The 25,625-nt window shown below is 51.8% G+C and overlaps 1 pseudogene; it reads right to left on the bottom strand.

Annotated features, from left to right (window-relative positions):
- Positions 1 to 3,633: 3,633 nt before the first annotated feature.
- LOC101094238 lies at positions 3,634 to 17,286 on the bottom strand (annotated as a pseudogene).
- Between the last annotated feature and the right edge of the window lie 8,339 nt (positions 17,287 to 25,625).

The raw sequence follows: 25,625 nt of genomic DNA, 5'->3' as shown, positions 1-25,625 counted from the left end.
ATGGTGGAATCCATTTCTGCCTCCTGGAGTCTTGGTTGACCATGACTCGCTATGACAAACACAATGTGGAGGAGGTGATGCCGCGGCATCTACAACCTAGGCTCAGAGGCCTTGCGCTATCCCACCCGTTCTCTTAGAACCTGGGTCGGCCTTCTGGAAAACGAGACCTGTGGCCCAGTCACACACCAGCAAGCCAACTGGTGGACTCAGGAGGGGGGTCTCGTGATATCAGCCAGCCCCCGGCGAATCTGCCAGAAAGCCCAGCCAACTTCAGCTGACCCCTGACCAGATGATCACTGCTTCCCCCTGCCCCAGTGGCTTGTGAGAAATAATGAATGCTTGCTGTTCCAAGCCATCAGTTTGGGGGCAGTTTGTTACACAGCAACAGCAGACTGCTATCAACCCTAATGACAATATGGTGCTTTGTTAAATACTCATTGAATGAAAGACGGAGAGCAGAGCAGATTCTTTCCCTCTCTTGCTTTCTCTACCAAAGCCCAGGCTGGGCTTCCAGGAACTAGGAATCCTGACTTAAAACGTAAAGCCTCGGGGTGCCTGGGTGGCTCCGTCAGTTAAGCATCCGACTCCGGCTCAGGTCACGATCTCACGGTTCGTGAGTTTGAGCCCCGCATCGGGCTCCATGCCGACAGCTTGGAGCCCGGAGTCTGCTTCGGATTCTGTGCCTCCCTCTGTCTCTGCCCCACCCCTGCTTGCGCTCCGTCTCTCAAAAATGAATAAACGTTAAAAATTCTGTGTAAATGTAAAACCTCTTGTGAGTTGGGGGAGAGATTTTACGTTCTAACTCTGCAACTCACAAGAGTGGCTCCTTGGGAAACTTCTTTCTCCCTGTGTCTTAGTTTTCCTAGATAGAAAATGAGGGGCTAGATTTGACACCCTCCAATGCCTCTACCAACGGGCAGGCTGGAATTTTCTAAGCTGTTCCCTGCAGGCTGCATCTCCCGGAAAAGAGAGACCACTGAGGGAGAACAAGATTCCGAATTGTGTCTTGGGACAGCTGGATTGAACTGGAAACCATGGTTCCATCCCAGGGAGATGGGACCATGCTGCCCTTGAGTACAGGAAAGATAGACAAGAGACCGGGGTTGGGGGTGGGGGTGGGGTTAATTCCCTGGGCTCCTCAAGGGCTCACAGCTAAAATCAGACACCACCATCATTTAAGCAAGCCCCTCCAATTAGCCAGAACCAGGGGTGAGCCCTCGGGGTACAGAGATGGTCATCCCAGCCCCCAGGTTTCATGAGCCTTTGGTGCCCTGCAGGAGGCAGGGAGGTCTCCACCCGAAATTAGGATTATATTTCAATTCTGCTTCTGAGCCCATCACTGGGTTTTTTATTTCACTTCGCGTATTTTCAGTTCCACAAGTTTCATCGGGTTCTTCTTTTATATCTTCTCGGGTTTTGGTTGGTTGTTTTTTTTTTTTTTTCCCTGAGATTTTCTGTTTCTTTGCTGAGGCTTTCTATTTTCTTCATTTGTTTCACGTGTGTTCATAGTTGCTCGCTGAAGTATATTTAAGATTTCAGCCCTAACGTTTCAGCCCCAAGTTTCTTCGGATAATTCTAAAACCTCTGTGTTCGTGGTTTTGGAATCTACTGATCATCTTTCAATCGGTTTGAGAGCTTCTTGGTTCTTCCTGGGGCTTGGCATGAGGGACTTTCGGTTGAAGCCGAAATGTGTGTTATGTTACAGAGACGCTGGATCTCACGTAGACCATCTGTTTGGCGGGGCTTTTTCTGACACCGCGGCAGTGAGGAAGGACAGAAAGAGGTCGGAGTTTGGGGGTCACTCTCTGGCCTCCAAGGCAGGGACGCCGGGGGGCTCCTTGTTAATTGTCTCTCAGTTAGTCCTGCTAAGACCCTACCGGTCAGGGGAAGCGGGTGCCGTTACCGCCCCGGCTGTGAATTTGACACCGAGGAATGGAAACATTCATCACTCGCTCAACCACACAGCCCAGTGTGGAATGACAATGGCTGGACCCTGCATCAGTGCATCCACCAAAGCATCAGCTCTGACCCATTCTGGTCCACGGCCTCTGCATAGAGGCTGTGATCATGCCCTGGGCGTCCCCGTGTCCCGAGGGATGGGGACAGGGCCTGGCCCGCCATAGGTGCTCAGGGCATGTGAAGAGTGAAACCATCACCGGAAGTACCAGCTGAACATATAAGGACTTGATACTCAGGCAGCACGGGGAAGCCTTGTGGGGGGCCCACCCTCGGAGTCGGTGTATGCTCTGTCTGCCTGGCCCAAAGCAGGCCACTCCACCTCTCTTAGCCTCAGTTTCCCTATCTGAAAGCTGGGGCTAACGAGACCCCAAATTTCAATAAGGTGATAGCTGTAGGATCATAGCAGCTCCTGGGGTGCCGTCAGCCTCCAGCGTGTCTCTTTCCATTCCTGCCGGTCCGAAGTCCTGTGGAACCTAGTGAGGAAGAACTCATATGGGCCCGAGGGATGGTCACGCACCAGAGAAGCGAGGCTCTGAGAGCTCGGGAGGACATTCGGGGTTAGACCAGAGGAAGACATGGGTGGAGACCACGGGCCTGAGGGGCAGGCCATCCAGAACAAATAGGAGTGGGGAAAGAGCTTTCTGGAAACAGGCTGTGTGTGGAGGAGCCCTGGCCGGCTCTTACTCGGGGCCTCACTAGAATCCAGCCTCACTCTGAGAGGAACCCAGGACACTGCAGCCTGGGAGGCAGACCCTGCAGGGTGGAAAGGCATTAGACTTCCCTCCTCGTGTGAAGAAAGGAGAGACGGGGACGTCTGCCAACCCCAGACTCCCTGGAGCCAGGTGAGTGCTGGGAGCCTGGTGTCACCGGCAACAGAAGGCCAACCTGCCTGTCTCCTTGGAATTCCTGGGCTCTTTTCAAGAGGCTGGGACAGCTTCAGTATGAGATCCGGGCCCAGATCAGAAGAAATGACAGCTGTCGGTGGCTTCTGTGGAAGCCCAGGAATGAGGAAGATCGTACACACGGCAGCGAGGGCCTATTCAAAAAGATGTCAAGAAAGCATGGTTTCCAGTGGCTTCCAACCCTGCAGCAGCCGGGATCACTGACTCTCCTGTTCCTCTTCGGCTTCTCCCCAGCTCCAGGGCCTTCTCCTACTTCTTCCAAGCAGATCAGCGCCTTCTGACCTGAAGACCTTCGATTACCATCTCCCCCCCACCTGAAATGCTACCCCCTGACTCTCCAGGGATGAGTCCTTGTCCCCCTTAGATTTTGGCTGAGGTACCTGCCCAGCTGGCTTCATCGAAATCTGCACCACCGCCCTCCGGAATCTTGTCCTTTGGGTCACGATGAATTTTGTGACTGCCTTTCTTTTCTTGTTGTTCTTAGCATCTCAGGTCTGGCTCCAGGTTTCTGGAAAGCAGAGACATTGCACTCTCTGTGCACTCACGTCCCCCCCGGCATTCAGCATGGTGCTGGGCCGCTAGTAGATGTTCCTAGAAATTTCCTGAACAAATGAAGGAATCGCGTACAGAAGATCTGCTTTTCCTAGGAGGGAGGGACTCGAGAGAACTTGCTAGAAGGAGAAATAGAGGAAACTAAATAGATAAATGCATTTGTGACAACCCTGGACAAAGTTAGGAATTTAATCCAGCTCATAAATTCTTTCTTTTTTTCCCCCTAAACGTGTAGCTTTTGACCACCATCACCCATTTTACCCACCCTTCAAGTGAGCCCCAGCCTTCTCCATGGTGGTGAAGACCCCAGTGGACTCCACAACATACTCAGCACCAGCATCACCCCATTTGGTGTTGGCGGGATCTCGCTCCTGGAAGTGGGTGATGGGATTTCCATTGTTGACAAGTTTCCCGTTCTCAGCCTTGACTGTGCTGTGGAATTTGCCGTGGGTGGAATCAGACTGGGACATGTAGACCATGTCGTTAAGGTCGATGAAAGGGTCGTTCATGGCGACAATGTCCACTCTGCCAGAGTTGAAAGCAGCCCTCGTGACCAGGCGCCCAATAGGCCAAATCCGTTGACTCCGACCTTCACCATCATGTCTCGGGGATGCGGCTGGCACTGCACCAGGAGATGCGGCTGTCTGTCCAACAGGGAAGAGCAGAGAGCCACCTCACCTCAAGCAACCACCAACCTGCTCTCTGTATCTGTGAGTTTTGGGGTCAATTCTCATATTAGCATTCTAACATCCCCATTCTGACTGGACTGAGAGGATAACTCATCGTGATTTTGATTTGCATTTCCCTGATGATGAGTGACACTGAGCCTATTTTTCATGTACGTGTTGGCCATCTGTATATCTTCCTTGGAAAAATGCCTATTCAGATCCCCTACCCATTTTTTAAGGGGATTTTTAAAAGTTTACTTATTTGTTTTCAGGAAGACAGAGAGAGAGAGAGAGAGCATGCACATGCGGGAGGGGCAGAGACAGAACGAGAGAGAGAATCCCAAGCAGGTTCCACGTTCCGCAAGAAGCCTGACAAGGGGCTTGATCTCATGAACCGTGAGATCATGCCCTGAGCTGAAATCAAGAGTCAGACGCTTGACCGACTGAAGCACCCAGGCACCCATTTGGGCTTTTTTTGCTATTGAGTCGCCCATAAATTATTTCTTAATATTTATTAGGAGCCTATTATGTTCCTGCTATGATTAATTCAGCGGCTACAGCTTCTCTTCGGCCAGGACATTCCTGTGAAGGGCTCCATATTTTGAGTATTGGCCTTGACACCTATACTGTTTATGTAATTAAATAAGCTAAAGTCCTTGATCTACAGTCAGGTGGAAACAAATCGATATGTGAATAACCATTTATCAGGAGACGGGTAGTAAAGTATATTAGAAAGGTTCAAAGGGCTACTAAGACCTGGGAAGGGAAGATGAATTCGGAGCGTGGGTTTGTGGAAGGTTCCTGGGGAGAAGGCGAATCCCAACTGGACTTTTGTCAGGACGTGGTGTTGAATGGGGGTGTGGGAGGAGAGCCCCAGAAAGCTGGCCTGTAGAGTTCAAAATGGTGTGAGTCTAGAGCAACCCACGATGTGGAATATAAATCAAGAAGTCCTTTTCCTTCTGACTGGCCAAGTCTTTTCAACTGTGTGCCAGAGAAAGCCACAGAAGGCCTTGCAACGGGTGAATTGGTGTGCTCCAAGCTGCCGTTAGGAATGCCCTTTTGCGGATGGAGCAGGAGATACCAGATCCGGCAAGGCAGCCAGAGAAAGGAAAAGTGGACCAATTCAGGAGACAAGGCACAGAAAGATGGGACAGGATGTGACGTCTGGTTGGATAGGAAGCAGGGAGGCATGGGGGAGGGGGGAAGACCAACTGGTCTCAGCAACTGGTCCCAGAAGATAACGTGGGACAAAGCCAGCCCTGTGGACAGTTTTGTGTGGAGGTGAGGCTGAGGAGGCCCATTTGAGACATGCCGGGTTTGCAGTAGCATCCGCAGAACATTCTAGAAGGAGATGCCCAAGACAGAGCCAGCACCTCGATCTAAAACTCAGGAAAACACAGGCAAGTTTCATGGTTGCCACTGGTCTCTGGCTTCTTGGCCACGATAGGACCCGAAAGCCCAGCTCTGTGTCCTGCCATCAGCTGGGGGGTGAATGGCCTCCAGCTCAAGCCAACGGGGTGTCCATTTCCTGCCCCTGTTTCTAGGGAGTCCTTTGAACTACCTGGCTTGGCTCACACCCATGACCTACTGAAGCTGGCCCCCAGTTTCTGACTCCCTCTCTGAAGAGTTTTTCCATTCCCTCTGCCCCTCAGTTCTGCCCTTCACCCTTGACTTCTAGCATGTTGGGCCACCTGGGCTTTCTCTCCACAGAGCCCCTGCTGACCTTCAGGACAGACTTTCTGTGAGTGGGTGTTATCACCCACATTGTACACATGAAGAAAACTGAGGATTCCAGAACTGGGTTGCCTTTTGGAGGCCCCCATTCTCTGTCCTCAGGGAACTCATCTAGTGACAGAAACAAATCCATAAACACCCACAACACTACCCACATTCTACGTGAATGTGAACTGTGTGATTTTTGAAGATCTGCAGTGTAGAAATACAAACCATTCCCAGTCGATGTGCCAAATGTGAAAGAATTCAAGTCCCCCACCCCCTTCAGCCACGTATCAACTACATAACTTCCCAGTTGGCAGGTGGAGCGAGCTCCAAACTGTGTCTATGCTCCTGCTCTATTCTGTACCTGTGCTACTTTAGCTGGAGGACAGAAATGCTCATCATCACCATTGGTGGCATTGGTCTTAAGTGCACACATTCACAATCGTGAGCAATCTTTAAGAGCACACTCTTCTTTTTTCTTTTAAGTTTATTTGAGAAAGAGAGCAGCATGAGCAGGGAAGGGGCAGAGAGAGAAGGAGAGAGAGAATCTCAAGCAGGCTCCTCGATATCAGGACTTGGAGCCCGGTGTGGGGCTCGATCTCATAAACTGTGAGATCATGACCTGGGCTGAAATCAAGTCAGATGCTTAACCGACTGAACCGCCCAGGAGCCCTGAGAGGCATAGTCTTCTGATGAGATTTATGGAGTAGGTGCTTCAGGGGCATCTTTATCAAACAGACCACTGATGGTCCCCGGGCAGAGCAAGGTCATGTCTACCCAGGAGAAGAGGGGAAGTCATTGTTTCTTTTAAACCCCTCTGCAGCCCTAGGAGTCGAGTGTTACTATTATTTTACAAATTAACAAATTATTTTATAAATGGAGAAATTGCCTTGTAATTTAAAATATGCCCATCCATTCTTTTATCCTTCTTCCTTTGAAGGTGGAGCCTCATTGTCCTCCGTGTGCTCATGGGCTGCACTTGGTGAATCCAGTGGATAGAATGTGGCAGAAACGATGGTGCTAGACTTCCAAGAGTGGATCCCAAAAGGCACCGTGGCCTCCTCTTTGCTGACTGTTTGGGTCACTCATTCTGGGGAAGGCCAGCTGCCATGTCACGAGGACCGTCAAGCAGCCCTCGGGAGAAAAGCATGTGTCAAGGAACAGAGCACCCCCCTCCACCCCCCACCCCACAGCCATGGGAGCGAGCCATTTTGGAAGCCCCAGTCAAAGCTCCTGGTGACCACAGCTCTAGCCGTTGAGTTGACCGCACCTCCTGAAAGAGACCTTGAGCCAGAATCACCCAGCTAGGCTGTCCTCCCCGCCATTCACCCCCACCCTGTCAAATTCCTGATTCACAGGAGTCACAAAATAATAAATGTTTGTTGTTTGCAGTGGATAAGTTTTTGGATAATTTGTTACATGGCAATCGATAACTAATACCCTTTCCTTAGGCCACATAGCTGGGAAGTGATTAGGCTGGGGTTTAAGGTCAAGTTGACAGGTTTTCAAGTCCAAGTTCTCACCACTGTGACAGATACAAGTTGTCCTCCCATGTCCATTCTTCTCTTCTTTTGGAGTGATAGACTTTTCACCTGGGCACAAGAACGCCCAGCTAAAACATGCATTTCCTGGAGTATTTTGAGGTTAAGGCCATGCGACCAAACTCGAGTCAGTAAGATATGAGAGGAAGTACTATATGTAACTTCTTTTCCCAGTTCATGAGATGGAATGAGAATGTGATGGGTGGAACTGAAGCAGCCTTTTTGGAACATGAGATGTAAGTTTCACAAGGAGAATTGCAAGGCAATGAGATGGAAGAAGTCTGAGTTCTGATAACTGTGGAGTTGCCATGCAAATCCTGGACCACCTCCTCAGGGGATCTTTATATGGCAATGATCATTAAATTTATTTTTTTAAGTTTATATATTTATTTTGAGAGAGACAGAGAGAGAGACAGAGAGAGAGACAGAGAGAGAGACAGAGAGAGAGAGAATCCCAAGCAGGCTCCTCACCATCCACGCAGAGCCCGACACGGGGCTCAAACCCACGAACAGTGAGATCATGACCTGAGCTGAAGCCAAGAGTCAGATGCTGAACCGACTGAACCACCAGGCGCCCCTGATCATTAAATTTAAATTTTTGTTTTAAGTCATTATTATTTTAAGGCTCGCTGTTACAGCAGCCAGAGTAATACAATGTGCAACCACTATGTTCTGCTGTCTACAGTTTCTTAGACTTAGCGCATAAGGGGGAACCCAAAACCACGTGTGTCCTTGGCATTGTGGGCACACCAACTAAGTCTTGTCTCACATAAAATGTATTATCAGCTTAAATACCCATGGGCATTGCTAATCAGGCACAAATTTATTTGGAAGAGTCACGGAATTTAAAAGTCTACACCAGGAGAAAAGGAGACAAATAATGCATGTAAGCACCTGACATTGAGTATTCAATAGAGACTTGTTATTATAAGGCCAAAAAAAAAAAAAAGTCTCCCAATCAACAGTTGGCACAATGGTGGGGATTCACTAAAAGTCTTGATGGTAAAGGACTGGGTTGCTGTCCCGCATGGGGGTGGGGGGGATGTTGCGTATGGCAGACTTCAGCTGATTATCCGAGGAGGTCCTCGGTCACCATCACTTGCCCCAGTGGGCAGAGACCTGACAACCCTGAGCTCTCCTGCCCACCAAAGCAGGGGTCAGGCTGCTAATCATTGATAGGCCATGTGACAGGCCGGGCCCCTGGCCTCAGGACTCTGGTTCAAAGTGAGACCAAGACCTTGGGAGGCAAAGGGAGAGCCTGATGTGAGCTGGAGTGGAACGGGGGCAGTCCAGCCCCCAAGTGATGTCACCTACACGGCCGTCAGCATCCTCCTCCCCACCTGAAGCGCAGACGAAAACCTCAAGTTCCCAGTGGGTCCTTGGACTGGGTATCCTCCCTGCCTGCAGAGCTGCTCCCCAAGAAACACTTGCATCCTCTCCACCCAGAAAGTTCATGAAGCATTTCCTGTCCACGTTGGATAGCACGAGAATTCCTTCTGGAGGTATGGAGGGATTTGGAGGCCCCATTCTGCACAGTAGGAACCTGATGCTCAGAGAGGTTAACTGACTTGGCTCAGGCCACACAGGTGGTGAGAGGCAGAACAGGGCAAGTTTTGACGCCTTTCCTCTTCATCGATTGCATTTGTCCTGCTATCCCTTGGCTTATAGCAGGCGCGCTCAGCCCGACAGTCGGGTAGGAGAACTGAACTTGGGACCACACCCAGTGGCTTGGTCACTTCATAGGGCAACCATGCATCATTGGATTTGAACAAAGGTTCAAGGGAAGCGTTGGACCCCTGTGCCTTGGTCTTGTGCCTTTTCTGATCCATTTTCTTCACATCTTACCTTCTGAAGATTATTGCACGTTCTCAGCCACCCGGAAAGAACAGGGCGGGTACGCCCAGCGTGCGTGCCCATGTTGTGCCAAGGGAAAATACAAGCAGAGAGAGAGAGTCACAGGCACCGATCACTGCCAGTGGGCCAAGCACTTTATGGAGGTGGTTTTATCGTATTTACTCTCTTGGAGACTTATGTACTTTCTATCCTCCTCCTACACCAGGCAATGAAACTAGAAGTGATATGGTCAGGTCCCCCAGCCATGAGTGACAGACAGGATTCCAACACAAGGTCTGTTGGCTTCAGACCCCATGTTTCTACTCCAGAAGGCGGCCTGACCTTTTTATTGCCTCACCTTTAATTTCTACAGATTTTGACCATGAATTTTAACTTTTATTTTGCTCCGAAAGACCCAGTGTTTTACAAGAGTGACGCTTACTTTCTGTGATCCCATTGGGCGATGACCAAGTCAAGCCGGGTTCATTGGAACGTCAGGAGAGAGGAAGCTTCTGGAGATTGTGTTTTTTCAGCCTGTTTTTCTACCTATTGTCTCTATGTGAGAGAAAGATGAGAGGGGGAGGACTGTCATGAGGGTGCGAGTGCTTGTGAGTAAGAAACCTTTCCAGGAAAAACAAATCAACATTTATAGAGGAAATGATTTCTTCCGTTGGGTGAAGACCGCTGCCCACTTACTCAGCCAACGTGATTTCCAGTAATCTCTCCCAAGTGAGTCTCAACCCCACCCACACGTGCTTCTCTTCTGAGTCCAAGCATTCCGAACTGTGCCCCTTGGCCATCACCGGGGGGCTTCAGGTCCCCCAAAGCTGGGTTTGTCAGGGGATGGGACCATCCTCAGGTCAGGAACGGTGACTGTTCTTTGTATCCTCACAGCCATGTTCCTTGCCTGACAGCTCGTATATTCTCCATACAGAAGAAATATCTGAGTGCCAAGACCCCAGGGGGATAGCGCTGAATGCCTTTCCTGTGCCTGCCTTGGTGGGTCCCACCTGTCCTTTGAGAAACTGGACCAGCTCTCCAGGACCCCAGGCGTCAGAACTGAGACCACTGAGTAGTAGTTTCATAGTCATGATTACCAGAGGTCATGATTAAAAGTGTCATTGAAAATTTGTTTGGCGGGGACGGGGGTCGCCTGGGTGGCTCAGTCGGTTAAGTGTTCCACTTCGGCTCGGTCATGATCTCACGGCTCTTGAGTTCGAGCCCCACATGGGGGTCTCTGTTGTCATCACAGAGCTCACTTCAGATTCTCTGTCCCCCTTCTCTCTCTGCCCCACCCCATGCTCATTCCCTTTCTCTCTCTATCTGTCTCTCTCTTTTTCTCTCCAATAAACAAACATCAAACAAATTTTTTTTCTTCATGGCCTCAGATTACAACACAATGTAAGAAAGAACATTCTAGTTGTAGACATTCTCTAAAGATGAAAAGAAAAGTAGTGAGTTCCTGCCACCAGATACGTTCAAGCAGAGACCGGAGGAGGATTATCTTTACAAAGATTATTTGGATATTCTTTCAACAAATATTTGCTTCCAGCAACCACTGGATAGATCGGAGCGTGGGGTTTGGATTAAAATTGGGAGGATTCTGGAGGCATCGTCATCTGTGTTATCTCTGGCACATTAGCTTTCGGGGTCTCTCTTGTTTCATCTATAAAAGGAAGGAGTATGGAAGGGTGACAAAGAACAGGACCTAGTCATCCCACTGTGGCAGCATTTGCTAAAAAATACAAGTGTGGGGCTGTAGGGGCACCTGGGTGCCTCAGTCAGTTACGTGTCCGACTCTTGGTTTCAGCTCAGGTCGTGATCCCAGGGTTCGTGGGTCAAGCCCCGCATCAGGCTCTGTGCTGACAGCAGGAAGCCTGCTTGGGATTCTCTCTCTCCCTCTCTCTCTTCCCCTGCCCCATGCTCAGCTTTTCTCTCTCTTTCTCAATAAATAGACACTAAAAAATAAAAAATACAAGAGTAATGGTAAGGGTATTTGTACCAGATGTCTTTTACAGCAGGGTTTATATTATTTGAAAAGCAAGTGGAAACCTTGTCATTATATCAGTGGGAGTTACTTATTGGTAAATAAATTACAGTATATCCATTAGTGCAACTTAACAGCCTAGTGGTAGAAAGCTGATGCTAGAGATATGTGTGCCTTGGCCTGGGAATTTGACCTTGATACACACACAGACACACACACACACACACACACACACACACACACACATATGTGTGTGTGTATGTATCTGTATTATGTACATATGTATATATATGCATATATATATGTATATATACACACACGTGTATATATATGTCTATATATGCATATATATATCGATAAGCAATTACTACGTGTGGCTTACTGCATCTTTGCCATGAGCATAAAAAAATCTCATGAGCAGATGCGATTGGTTAATACCAGCCGTGTCCAGAGCTGAGGAAGGCTTATCAGTTATAACTAGATCCAGGACCATTCAACGGAAAACTCAAACCACCACCACCACCACAGAAACAGGGGCTTAAGTCAATAGGAGCTTTAGTTTTCTCTCACAAAAGGAAGTTGAGAAGTAGGTGGTCCAGAACCAACGTGGCGATAGCTAGATAGTCATCAACTCGGGCTCCGTCTTTCTGCGTCACTATCCTTGACTAATGGCTTCTCCTCAAGGCCACTTGTGGTCAGAGACGGTGGTTGGTGCTCGGGCAGCCTCGTCCAGGTAGGCACGTGGGGGAAGCTATTTGTGCCTCGTCCGCAGGCGCGATCTCAGAAGTCCTGTCAACCGTACCTAATTGCAAAGGAGGCTGGGAAATGTAGTCTTTCAGCTGGCCGCAATAATTGCATGGTATTATATTGCAACATATTACATTTTATGATATCAGGCAGGCTCAATAACGTTAGAAAACTCTAAGAAGGCTATGGAGAATAGATATTGGGTAACCAAGTAAAGGTCATTGCCACGAGACGATTAACATTAAAAAAAAAAATAGACTTCCATGTTATCTGGCTAAACGCAATGAGAATGCATTGCTTTATAACTTAAAAAATCCAATTAGGAAAGGCTTAACATCTTTTTTTACATTCATTTATTTTTGGAAGACAGAGATAAGGCACGAGACGGGGAGGGGCAGAGAGAGAGAGAGGGAGACACAGAATCGGAAGCAGGCTCCAGGCTCCGAGCTGTCCGCACAGAGCCTCACGCGGGGCTCGAACCCACGAACCGTGAGATCATGACCTGAGCCGCTCAGCGGACTGAGCCACCCAAGCCCCCCAGGAAAGGTTTTTAAAAGAGAAGGAAGGAACTAACTTTTCTTAGCACACACCATGAGCCAATCAGGCATTTCATGTGTCAACTCATTTCATCGTCACGGTGACCCCGAGGAGGAGAGTGACTACCCCTTCTCCTTTCAAAAGGGAGAGTCCACGATGCAGAAGGATGACACAAATTTCCAAAAGTCTCATTGTCACCGAGGAGCAGAGTCAGGATTGGAATCCGAGTGTGTGTGATTTTAAATTCTGTGCCGCAATCTCTAAGACCCTTCTCAAGAAGGAGGGGAAAACACCAAAAACCCAAACACAACTCGTGTGTGATTCTAGAACCCCGGATCTGGAAGGGACGGGATGCCCTACCCTATCATTAGGACGAGTACTGGACAGTGAACACGGAGTGTTGAACCGTCTGATCTCTGATGGACGTTATCTAATGGGCAGGCTTCGGAGGGCACCAACCTGTATTTCCCTCTCGGATGTATTCATTTCCTGGCAATAGGAACTTTTTCACTTCTCCTTCCTTTTTGTTTCTCTTGCCGATTTTCACGCAAACATTCAAACAAAGACAAGGAGGTGAAAAATAAAGAATACGTTTTCATTCCCCACCCCCTGTTTCCTAATATAAGTCTCGTTACGTCAGAGGGACAAGGACAAGATCAGAGCCTTACACAAACACTGGGTTCCTCTCAGATTTTCATCCATGTGACTTTATGAGGGAATCATGGAGGGGAACCTACCAGAATAATACCGTTCCAGCCAAGATGCTGTCTTGAAGTACTTTCGATTCTAGACCGGACAGAAACAAACATAAAAAGAAGATACTGCCTTCCTCCATCCTTCACCACATTGAGGCTGGACCCTTGGTCTCTCTATCTTACCAGAGGTGTAGTTTTGTCCCTGAAATGTAAGTGTTCCTCAGGGAAATAGGAACACCCTCAACGCAGAGTCTTTTCCATCTGGGGTCTTGGCGTGTCCCCTAAAAACTCCAATACGGGACTCGTCCTGCCCTCTTGAAGCCTCGAGAACGAGTTGGAACTTCCAACGAGAGCCTGTTGAATATTGGCACATGGCGGGCACTTCTGCTAAAGTGCATCACGCGCTTGCTTGGGGGTGTGGAAGGGAGTCTTCTCTTCCCTTCCCTTCCCTTCCCTTCCCTTGCTGGGGTGGAGTCTGAGTTTCTTTCCTCACCTGCTGTGGGAACTCCGGCCGATCGCTGCCCTGGCTCTGTCTCCTGGTCTGTGAGATGGTGACAGTCGGTTCGTTTTTTCTCCCCCTGTAGACTGTACATCCTCCGCGGGTGGGAGAAGGTGTCCTTACTCCTCCCTCCAGGCAACAGCCCCCTCCAGAAAATGTGGCTGCTTCTGGGGTCAGAGCTCACCAGGGGCAGGGCAACCCGTCCGGCTGTGCCCAAAGGGTTCCCAGACCCGTGCTCGGGCCCGCGCCCCGAGGGGAACCCCCAAGACGGAACCTGAACGAACCAACGCGTAACTGGAGAACAAACCGTCGGAAACCGGTGAACGTAGCCAGGTTTCGACCTTCACCTCCCAGCTGCACCGACAGCGGGACCCTGGGATCAGACAGAACACCGGTAAGTGAGGCGAACAGCCAGTTTCTCAGCAGGGAAGACGTTATTGGACTGGATTCGCTGTGCCTCCGGGGCTAATCCAGGACCCTTGAGCTTGATGCTTTTATTGCGTATCTCGGCATATTGGGTTAGGCCTGACTTTATCTCAAGCAGTTGGACCGAGTGAGCTCCTACTGGATTCCAGCCGTTAGGTTAGCTTCCTTGCATATTCACTCTCTCAACAGCCTAGCTGAGTGTCCCAGTCAGTGCTAGGCGCCGTTGCTCAGCCTACGTGGCCCCGCTGCAGCCTGGCGGGTGAGCCGGCAGGTTCTAGAGTCCGTCCGCCTGGCTGTGAGTTGCGGCTCTCCCACTTACTCCGTGGCTAGAGCAAGCTGACTGCACTCCGCAAGCCTCAACTTTCTCACGGGCAAAGTGGAGGTGACGACGCCAGGGAGCATAAAACAGGAGATCCACACGGAGTGCTTGGCCACACTGTGTTCTCTGCCACGTCAGTAGATGCCAGCTCTGAGATGCGGGGACCTAGATGGCCCGGGCCCTGGGGGTGCACAGGTGATGGAGGCACAGTCTCAGCTCTGAGACATTTGTGGTCTAGGGGGAAACACGGCAACATGAGGCTGGGATCCCAGGGCCCTCTTTTCCTGAAAGAGGACATCGAGGTCACCAAGGCTCAGTGACTCACCAAGAACCCCCAGGACACAAGTGGAGGTCCCAGGATTGTCCTCGGGGCGCTTTATGCTGACCTGTCTAGTCCCTGTCATGTGGTTCTTCTCTTCTTGGGTGCCTCCTCTCGCCCAGAGGGAGATCATTGCATTTAGAGAACGCCTGGAGCAACCCTGCCACCGTGTTTCTTTCTGGGTCTGGGTGAGCGCCCAGGACGTGGGTAGGGTCAAGGACAGGAGGGGCCTTGACCTTGGCAGATCTGCCTTTATCTGGAGGCCTTTTGCTTTGCACAGCCCAGCAGAGGAGGGACGGGAGGCTGGGGAAAAAGCCGGTAGGCGTCGGTGAGGCTGGCCCTGTGTAGAAACGTGGGAAGGAGACTCAAGAGAGATGTGGGGGAACTTTCTAGTCTCTGCTGCTGCCCCTATCAACACACTCACCTTCAGCATGATCTGTGGCGTCTAAGTTACGCTCAGCGACAGGTGCTGACATCGGGGCTCCGGCACATGTCTTCAAGGTCCACAAGCCAAGCGTGTATATTCGCTCTTCCTTTGAAACGCCCCCTGCCCAGCGTTCCTCTGCCTTCTGGTCCTCTGCACATCTGGGTGTCAGGAAGTGGCTTTCACCCCCACCTCCTTGCGCAATCTCCATCCAGGCTGGGCCTCAGTGGGGTGCACCTGCAAAAGGGAGCTAATTCCTACACCGACTTTAATTTCTAGCAGAAGGGTACCTTCCGGCCGGCGACCTAGTGGGTCGGCCCCATCTGTAAAGTGCAAATAACAAGAGCGGCTCCCAGAGGCTTTCCTCTGAGGATGAGGGACCATGGACAGCTGGAATCTATTGCCCAAGCGTGGCCTAAGTGCTTCCCCAGAAGGAAGTCATTTCGTCTTGACCGCACACGCTGAGGTAGGTATCGGTGCGGTAACCTCGGCTTTACGGAGGAAAGAAGAAAGTCCCGGAGAGCTGGGGCGAGTTTGTGCCTGTGTCTAAGTGGGAGTGAATAAAGGAGTTGGGGAGCTGGGGACTGAACCGGATGGCGCAGAAACTGAGTCTGGGACCCAACCCGAGGCTGGGGGCAGAAAGAGGGAGATGGGTCTGGGTTCAAATTCGGCCACCGTAGCTACAAAGGCACTGAGCACTGAGCCTCGATCTCCTCTTTCGAGCAAATAAAACGGAGCCCTGAAGGGTTTTAAGCAGGGTGGTGACATCGTCTGTCGTGTGGCTACTTGTGTCCTTCTGGCCTGCTAGCCTGGGAATCCACGCCAAACCCCCAGGACGGTACCCGGGCCTCCGTGAGAGATTCCCCCCAAAACAGTCCTTGCTCCTTGGACAGGTTTTGTCTTCCCAAATAAATTTGCAAAGGGTGAAGACCTCTCGCTTCCTCTTGGATCCCCCCCGGGTGCTCTCCAAGCAGAAAGGGTATGAGCAATGCTGTAGAAATTCTCGAAGCCAGAGCTCTTGGAGGCGCCTGCCCGAGGCTGAGCCCGGGGGCGGGGGAGAAGGAGAACAGAAACCGCCCGGGGAAACAAACACACCAACCTACGAACAAGGCCTGTGTTTGTTACAGAAAGAGAAAGGGCCCATTCAGCTCTGGGCCCTGGGTGCCCAGCGTTTCCTCCAGGCCCAGAGCTCCAGGCGGCTCCGCCTTGTCCTGGGACACGGCTTCCCCAAAGCCACCTGTGACCCCTGGCTGCAGCTTTGGGGCTCTGGGCTGAGGCCTGACGCATCCCCCAGTTGATGAGGATGAAGGCAACTGCCTTTTCCCCAAATGCTCACCAGAGCGGCTGAGACACCTCTGGCCTTGCCACACAGCCTGGGTGGGGTTTCCTTTTCCCTTCCCCTTCCTCAACTCGGTTCTTGGTATCTTCTCTCTTCATTCACTTCTGAAGCCCAGGGCCAACAGTGGAGCCATGGCTGGAATGGAGAGAATTCCTCCAGCTACCTTGGGGTGGGGCGGGAAAACGTAGTAACATTTACTGAATGCCTACTACGTACCAAACATTCTGCTGAGCCTTATTAATCTACTGCTCCCAGCACAGCGCGGAAATGGTTGGATCAGACTGAGAGTCCCTTCTCTTTCCAGCACAAAATCCACCCCACGGGGGTTGGGATGGTGAGAGCTAGGGTAGGGAAGAGGAGAGGCTCCAGCGAATGAGGAAGCCCCCAGCACACAGCAGGTGTCTTCAAGAAATACACCTGTATCCCGGCTCTGAGGTTCTACGGTACACTTGCAAAATGGGAGGAGAGAAAGAACGACTCTGCATAAGCAGGTCGTTTGTTTCATTCCACGAGCATTTAACAAGTTATTTGCCGAGTGCCTACGGTGGGCCAGAAACTGTGTAGGGGCCAGAATACATCAGTGAGAGAGGCAGAGAGTGCCCCTGCCTTGGTGCAGCTCGCATTCTCGCGTCACATCAGGGAGAGGGATTCTTTCCATGCGTTTATCCAGCACGGCGTGTGCACGGCCTCCCTGTGTGCCAGATGCCGTTCTCCGCCCTGTGTTCGCAGACCACGTCCCGTGAGGTCAGGAGGCAGCATTGCCCTGGGCCGGACTGCACCTTTGTGGGAACTTGAGGAAAGGGGTCTTCTCCTCTGACATCTCCAGAAAAATTGTCCTGACCAGTATACGAATAGAGAGTAACAACCATGTGATGGTGTCGCCTGGGGTCGTGCAGTGAACAAGCTTCACTGAGGAGGGGCTGTACCCCGTGGGGCCACTCGGAAGCCACGAAAGCCTCCAACTCTGAGGAAGGCTGTCAGTGCTGTTCCAGGCACGGGACTGGCTCCGTCACGACAGCAGCAATAATAATTGCTTTTAGTTTTTTTTAAGTTTCTTTTTATTTTTGGGAGAGAAGGAGAGAGAGCAGGAGCAGGGGAGGGGCAGAGAGAGACAGAGAGAGAGAGAACCCTAACTAGGCTCTGCACCTCAGTGCAGAGCCCGATAAGGGGCTTGAACCCAGGAACCGTGAGCTCCTTCACCTGAGCTGAAGTCACGAGTCGGAGGCCTAACCTACTGGGCCACCGAGGTGCTTGGCAACAATAATAATTATTAACGAAAATTAGAGCTAGCATTTCCTAACGACTCCCTGATATTCCAGAAACTGTGCTACGTGGTCCTGAATTCATTCAGTTTTCCTAGCACCCTATGAGGCAGTGTCATGGGCTGAACTGCGTCTCCCCCAAATTCGTATGTTGACGTCCTAACCCCCAGGGCCCCAGAATGTGACCGTTTTTGGAGACAGGAACTGTGAAGCAGTGATCAAGCTAGAATAAGGTCAAGAGTGTGGACCCTGGTGTAATAAGGCCGGTGTCCTTGTAGGAAGGGGGATTAGGACACAGACAAGTACAGAGAAAGACAGGGAAGAGGAAAGACGGGGAGAAGACAGCCGTCTACAGGAAAGAGGCCTCAGAAGAAAACGCTGCTGATACCCTGATCTTAGACTTAGAGACGCCAGAATATTAAGGAAAGAAACCGTTGTTGTTTAAGCCACCCAGTCCGTGGTGCTTTGTTATGGCGGCCCCAACAGACTAACGCAGGTTAAGTGCCATTTTGCCCCTAAATACAAACTAAGTCTCAGAGAGGTTATGTAACTTGTTCCAAGTCACACAGCTAAGAAGTGGGGAGATGAGGTTAGAAGTCAGATCCGCCTGACCCCAAGCCCATGTGCTTAGCCACACTGCACTGGACAGATTTCTCGTCTTTGATGCTCTTTGGGGCCTTTCGGAGATTCGGTTTTAACTACATCCCTGCAGGGAAGGAAGTCAGGGGGAGGGAGTCTGGCGCTGAGCCCGCCTCCACACCTACGTACCCTTCCCCAGAGCAGGCGCTGAAGAAGCTCTCTTCTCGTCCGGGCGCTGCCCTTGGAGCCGGGCCAGGCTGCAGAAATTGTCCCCTCATTTTGTTTTGTTTTCTAAATTGTCTTGGTCTTTGGAGGCAGTGACCTTCAGAAAAAGAAAGAAAAATACAGAATATTCCAAGGACAGTGAGTCATCTGAAAAAGTCAACTCGAGACCAGGGCGCAGGGAGCTTTGTCACGAGTCAGAGAGTAAATATCTCAGGTTTTGCCTGTCACGCGGTCCCCACGGCGACTACTCGGCTCTGCCTCCGTAGCCGTAGAGGATATGGAAATGAATGCGCGTGGCTGTGTTCCAATAAAACTTTATTTATAGGTACTAAAATCTGAATTCTACATCATTATCCTCTGCCACGAAAAATGTTACCTCTTCTTCGGATTTTTTCCTACCACTTGAAAATGTAAGATCTGGGGCGCCTGGGTGGCTCAGTCGGTGAAGCGTCCGACTTCGGCTCAGGTCACGATCTCACGGTCCGTGAGTTCGAGCCCCACGTCGGGCTCTGGGCTGACAGCTCAGAGCCTGGAGCCTCTTTCAGATTCTGTGTCTCCCTCTCTCTCTGACCCTCCCCCGTTCATGCTCTGTCTCTCCCGGTCTCAAAAATAAATAAAACATTTAAAAAAAAATTAAAAAAAAAAAAAATGAAAATGTAAGATCCATTCTTAGCTGGCGGGCCCCATGAAGACAGGCACTGGGTCGGATCCAGCCCGCGGGTTGTGGTTTGCTAGGGGCTGCTGTAGACAATCGTGTTTGACGCTTTCTGCGAAGTGATTTGGGAGCTCTCTGGAGTTGCCGAAGCCTGACAAGAACGATTTTGCGTGTCCCGAACCGCACCAACCGCGTGTCGTATGGCCCGGGTTGTTACCGACCGCCCAGTCAGCCCCGGGCATCCAGCTGTCGGGGTCGCCTCTGTCTCCTGTTATGTAAGACACTCTTTCTGAAGCCCCCGATGCAGGGATCAGGAGTCCTGGGAAACATTCCCAGACTGCCCACCCCCTGGCTGTGCCTGCGTGTGTGTGCCTCAGTTTACACAGAACGGTTTTAAGGATCGGATGATATTAAAGATGCAGAGGGGCACCTGGGTGGCTCAGTCAGTTGGGCATCTGACTTCAGCTCAGGTCATGATCTCACGGTCCGTGGGTTCGAGCCGCACGTCGGGCTCTGTGCTGACAGCTCGGAGCCTGGAGCCTGCTTCCGATTCTGTGTCTCCCTCTCTCTCTGCCCCTCCCCCACTCATACTCCGTCTCTCTCAAAAATGAATAAACATTAAAAACAAATTTTTTAGGGGCACCTGGGTGGCTCAGTCGGTTGAGCTTCCGACTTCGGCTCAGGTCACGATCTCACGGTCCGTGAGTTCGAGCCCCGCGTCGGGCTCTGTGCCGACCGCTCAGAGCCTGGAGCCTCCTTCAGATTCTGTGTCTCCCTCTCTCTCTGCCCTTCCCCCCACTCATGCTCTGTCTCTCTCAAAAATAAATATTAAAAACAAAATTAAAAAAAAACTTTTTTTCAAAGTGAGGGTGCAGATAGCACAACTATCACGCAAGCCACACACGTAATTTAACACGGAAAATGCTCCCGTAACCATGTTTATACAATGAAAAGAAAGAAATACGCTTGACTCAGATTTCATATTTCTATTTAATCCAACATCTCCACTATCATTTCAATATGTAATTAATAATTAAAAATGGAGATACTTTATAAGCTTTTCTTCGTGCGAAGTCTTTGGAAACCGGCTGGCCTGTCTTGCGGTCGGGCTGAGCCGAGTTCGAATCTCAGCTCCTTGCATAAGTAATGGCCCCAGTCTGAGCCTCAGTGTCCCCACTCTGGCCTGGGAGGATTGCAGAGAGGATTACAGGAAGAGGCTTGTATGGAGCTTTCGGCAGGGCAACCCCCCACACCCTGCACAGCGCCCTGCACTGCCTTAATGCCCAGGGGGTGAGGATGGCTGGTCAGAGGGAGGACAGGACCCAGGTGGGGCGGGGGGGCGGAGAGGGCGGAGGCGGCCAAGAAAGTGGAAAGAACTGGAAGCAGCAGGTGTGGTAGGAAGGAGCCAGGAGGGAGGGGCTGCCCCGCCCCGGAGCCCTGCCCTGCCCTGGGCCCTGTGTCTGGCACTGAGGTGCTGAGTCACCTCTTGGCCTTGAGGGATTCCTGGGAGGGGCGTGCAGGGCTGCACGTCCCACTGAGGCAGGCAGGGGAGAGGGAGGGTGCCTGTCCGTGCCAGCTCTCTCTCTGCCCCAGCAGCACCAGTGGGGAGAAAGACCCAGGTTTACAAGCAGTAGCGAAGGGCCCTCTTGGGGCTCAAGGACGCCAATCCTGCCCTAGCCCTCCTGGAGCCCACAGTTCCACGAGGGGAGATAGACCTGTAATTTTATCCCAAGGCAGGTGGGCGTTGAGTGCCAGGCCCGCCTTCCAGCTGCAGTGACCGTGGCCTGGGCTCCCATCTCTCTGAGCTGCTGTTTACACGTCTGCAAAAGGAGCCTAAATAACACTTTCTGTATTGTAAATAACGCTGCTCTAAACATAGGGGTGTGCATGGATCCCTTTGAATGAGTGTTTTTCTATGCTCCGGGTAAATACGCAGCGGTGCCCTCGCAGGGTAGTTCTGTTTTTACTTTTTGAGGGGCCTTCACACTGTTTTCCAATGTGGCCGCACCAGTTTGCATTCCCACCCGCGCAAACCAAGAAACAGACCCTTAACTCTAGCGAACACACTGATGGCTACCAGAGGGGAGTGGGGTGGGGGGTGGGGGATGGGGGAAAGAGGGGAAGGGGATTGAGGGGTGCACTTGTCACGATGAGCGCCGGGCGATGTGCCCAAGTGCGCCCTCCCTAGATCGTACGCCTGAAACCAACCCAACACTGTATGTTAACTAGCTGGAATTAAAATAAAACCTTAAAAAAAATCCAAGTCAACGGAAGAGTTAAAACAAAACCTTAAAAAACAAAACGAAACAACAACAAGAAAACAAAAAAATACCTTCTCTGCCCTGTTCTTTCCAGACCGCTTCGGGCAAGTATCAGGGAGATGGCCAAAGGCTTCCGTCTGGTCAGGCGGAGAGGCTCCACGGAGGCCGGGCGCCTTCACGGGCTTGTTCTCCACTGTATCCTCAATTTCTGGGCTTCGTGAGCCCTCGGGAAATGTTTGTTGAATGAATGAAAGAGAACGGGTGGCAAAGGGCATGCTGAGAAGGGTGTCCACTCGCCCGGGGGGTCTTGTGATTCCAGAGCAATTCCCGGTGAGACCCCAGGTGGGTCCCAGGATCCAGAGAGGTGAACCCAGGCTTAGGGTGCTCCCCGCGGGCCCCAGGAGCCTAGAAACACCACCAAAGGAGAGGAGACCCACTCCCTATCCCCGGAGTCCCGGAGGAGTAACTGACATCAGAGAGAGGACACTAGGAGACACTGGGCTCCTCCCGGCCGGCAGGACACCCAAGGGGGTCGGCGGGGTGCAGAGCGCTGGCCGACCGGCTTGGGTCTGGTTCAGCTGCTCACCACGTGCTCTGCGCCCGACCACGCGGGCCTTTGTTTCCTCATCTGTAAAATGGGCAGTTTCGAAAGTACACCGGATCCAGCCAGAACGTTCCCTGCTTTCCAGAGACACCCGGGTTCCCCTCCCTGGTCAGTATCTGCCCTTCCCCCTGAACTAACCCAGCTCTCCCCCTCTCCCTCTGCCAGTTCGCCTTCGCCGCACTTCACATAAAAGGAATCCCCCAGCGACTTTGTGTCTTTGTGTCTTCTCCCTTCCCGTCCCTCCTTTTCTTCCGGTAAAGGTGCTCCCGTTTGCTCTTGGGGACCCACCCTCTCCCGGACTCCATGCCTACCCCTTCCTCCCCCAGCCCTGCATCCGGGAACGGGCAGGTGAGCCTGACCATGTGGTAGCTTCCTAATGTTGCCCTAACAATTTACCAGAACGTTAGTGGTTTAAAACACCAATTTATTCTCTTACCATTTTGGAGGTCTGACATCTGAACCGAGTTTTACTGGCCAAATTCGGGGTACCGGCAGGGCCACACTGCCTCCGGAGGCCTTAGGGAAGAATCCGTATCTTTGCCTTTTCCAGCTTCTAGAAGCCATGCTGACCTCTGCCTCAGTAGTCATGTCACCTCTCGCCGCCTCCTGGTTAAGGACCTTTGTGATTGTGCTGGGCTCACCTCGATGGTGCCGGACAATGGATGTCCCCATTTCAGGATCCTTAATCTTTTTTTTTTTCAAGTTCATTTATTTTGAGAGAGAGAGAGAGAGAAAGAGGGCGCCAGAGGGGGAGGGGCAGAGAGAGAGGGAGAGAGAGACAATCCCAAGCCGGCTCTGTACTGTCAGCACAGAGCTTGATGTGGGGCTCAAACTCAAGAACCGTGAGATCCTGACCTGAGCCGAAGTCTAGAGTCTGACGCTTAAGAGACCGACCCACCCAGGCACCCCTCAGGATTCTTAATCTAAATATCTGTGCAAAATCCAGTTCCACGTAAAGTTACATATTCCTGGGTCCTGGGGATTAGGACGTGGACGTCTTTGGTGGGTCATTATTCAGCCAACTACGTCTGGCCACCGGGAGCATCCCTGCACTCCTTCCTTCCTTCTTTCCTTCCCTCGACTTCCCCGCCTTCTTTCCTCTCTCTCTTCCTCTTTCTCTCTCTCCTCTTCTTCCCTCCCTCCTCCTCCTCCCCCTTCCTCCTTCCCCTTCCCAGAGCCACTACTCTGCCCTGCCTGCCTGGTTCCTGCACCTGCATTTTTGAAACTGTGGGGGCCTCAACCGACTTGTTGCTGGGGAAAGCACCGGGTAACTACAGTGAAATGACTTTAAATCCATTTTAGGGGCGCCTGGGTGGCTCGGTCAGTCAAGCGGCCGACTCCTGGTTCCAGCTCAGGCCTCGATCTCGCGGTTCGTGAGTTCCAGCCCCGTGTCGGGCTCTGTGCCGACAGTGCAAGGCCTGCTTGGGACTCTCTCTCTGTCTCTCTCTCGCGCTCGCTCTCTCTGCTCCTTCCCCACTCGCTCTCTATCTCAAAATCAATAAAATAAACTGTAAAAAATAAATAAACAAAACCATTTTAAAACGCAGACTATCAGGGAAGGGAGCCAGGCCGGAATGTAAATGACTATAATCCAGGGCAGAGGAGGATACGAGTCTTGGAGATAACAGACCGACCGCTCAAGTCCAGGCCTTGGCCCCTGGGTTGCTGCACGCAGTTCATGGGACAGAGACCTAAACAGGTAATTATGGTGGTTAAGATAAGGGCTGTAATAGAACCCGTTGCAAAGGACTGTGGGAGCTGAGAAGAAACCAAAAACTTTGCCCCAGAAGCCAAGGGGAAGCTTCCAGAAGGAGGGGCCTTGTAAGCTGGGACTTGCAGAAAATGTCAGGGCTTGAAGAGCCCAGAAGGCGGGGAGGGTGTCCCAAGCTCAGGAGCAGCATGGCCAATATGCAAAGGCACAGAGTGGACTCATGGGGTCTAGAAACGGCCGAAACAACAAGTCTGTGGGATTGGGAAGCTTGGACTCACGTTCTTTGCCGCTCCCCACTTTCCAGGGGACCCAGGCAGGCGACACGGTCTCCCTGAATGTTTGGAAAATGGAGAGAATCACACGCACATTCAAGGCTGCTGCTGTAGTCAGGGTCTGGAGAGATGGGCGTGTGGCACGTGGACCTGCCGGCCGGCTGTTGACCAGAGCCGGATGCGACAGCAGGGTCTGGACTCGTGTTCCCCCCACGTGGGAAAAGTCCCCAGTTGTCAGCGTCTCTAAGTCTGTGACACACCAGCAAGACGCTGTAGGGTCCCCGGGACTTCCCAGGGACCTCAGACCTCTTCATGACTTCAGGAATGATAACAGCTGTCATTTATTGAGTGCTTAGGGTATACTGGGTGCCTCACATGCCTTATTTCTGACCCTCTGCAATTCGACGTTATCGCCTGCACTTTATAGATGAGGAAACTGAGGCACGGGACAAATTATGCATCTGGGCTGCACAGCTAGTAACAGACAGAGCTGGGATCCGGGCTTTGCCCTGTCTGTGCCTGGGGGGGGGGGGGGGCACGGGGACATGCAGTAAATGTCTGAGGACAAGTGGTGGGCACAGAACAAGAGCATTAGATCCTGCGGGTGGGGGACAGGACACCCAACGGTCCCGACCGCTCCCTCACAATCTTTTCCGCTGTGCGTTCTTTATTACCTGCGGGGACAGGGAGCTCAGTCAGGAACCTGAGCTCTGAGCTTGGCACGCGATTCAAGGGACCTTGAGGAAAGTCTCTCCCTGGGCCTCACTCTTCCCGTCTGAGATATTTGGGTGTAGCTCACTCCCATTATCAGACCCTGCCCCCACAGGATCCGGTGAGCGTGAGCAAACATTTTATAGCAGGCAGGGCCCCCGTGGCCAAGATAAGCCGTTCAGGAGCCTGGCCCAGCCCTGGTAAGTGGGACATGGGAGGAAGGAGAAAATTCCTTTAGTGTTGGTTTGGGTCTTGAGGAACAGGGGGGAAGGGGGTGAAGTGTGGAGAGGTGCGGGCAGGGTGCTGTGTGAGAAGGGCAGCAGGGAGTGCCAGCGCCCAGCCCTGCAGGGAAGCCGTGTCTCCATCAGAGCTCACCCTGGGGTACCCACTCAAGGGGGAGATTCACGTAATTCAAGTGCCTGTTTTCTCTCCTGTGGAACAGGTGGTAAGTTACGTAACGTGTGCGTGGCGTGTCTGTGCTCAGCGTACGTGGATGAAACTATAAACCAGCCTGTCGTGTTCTGCCTCCAGACACCCGGCCTTCTTGGTCGGGAGGATTTCTCTGTTTGGTTCCCCTGGGTTCTGGACTGGTCGTAACCTCTCGGGCCGGCCGGGAAGGCCAAGCTGCGGTATGGAATCTGGAATCTCCGACCCCATGCGACGTCCAGGAGCTCAGTGAAAACCCACCTGCCCACCCGCCCTGGCGGTTCTGGTTGGTTGAGCGGGACGGGGTGGGGCCAGATCCCCCGTGGGATCTGGTGATTGATGGTTATTGTGTTTGTTTCCCAGGGCCACCTTAACAAATTACTGCAGACTGGCTCGCTTAAAACAACAGCCATCTATTCTCATAATCCTGGAGGCCAGGAGCCCAAAGGCAGT

This window comes from Felis catus, chromosome F2 (genome assembly GCF_018350175.1).
Source record: "Felis catus isolate Fca126 chromosome F2, F.catus_Fca126_mat1.0, whole genome shotgun sequence".
NCBI lineage: Eukaryota > Metazoa > Chordata > Mammalia > Carnivora > Felidae > Felis > Felis catus.
Note: the sequence above shows the minus strand (reverse complement) of the source record. Positions and strands in the feature narration are given on the sequence as shown.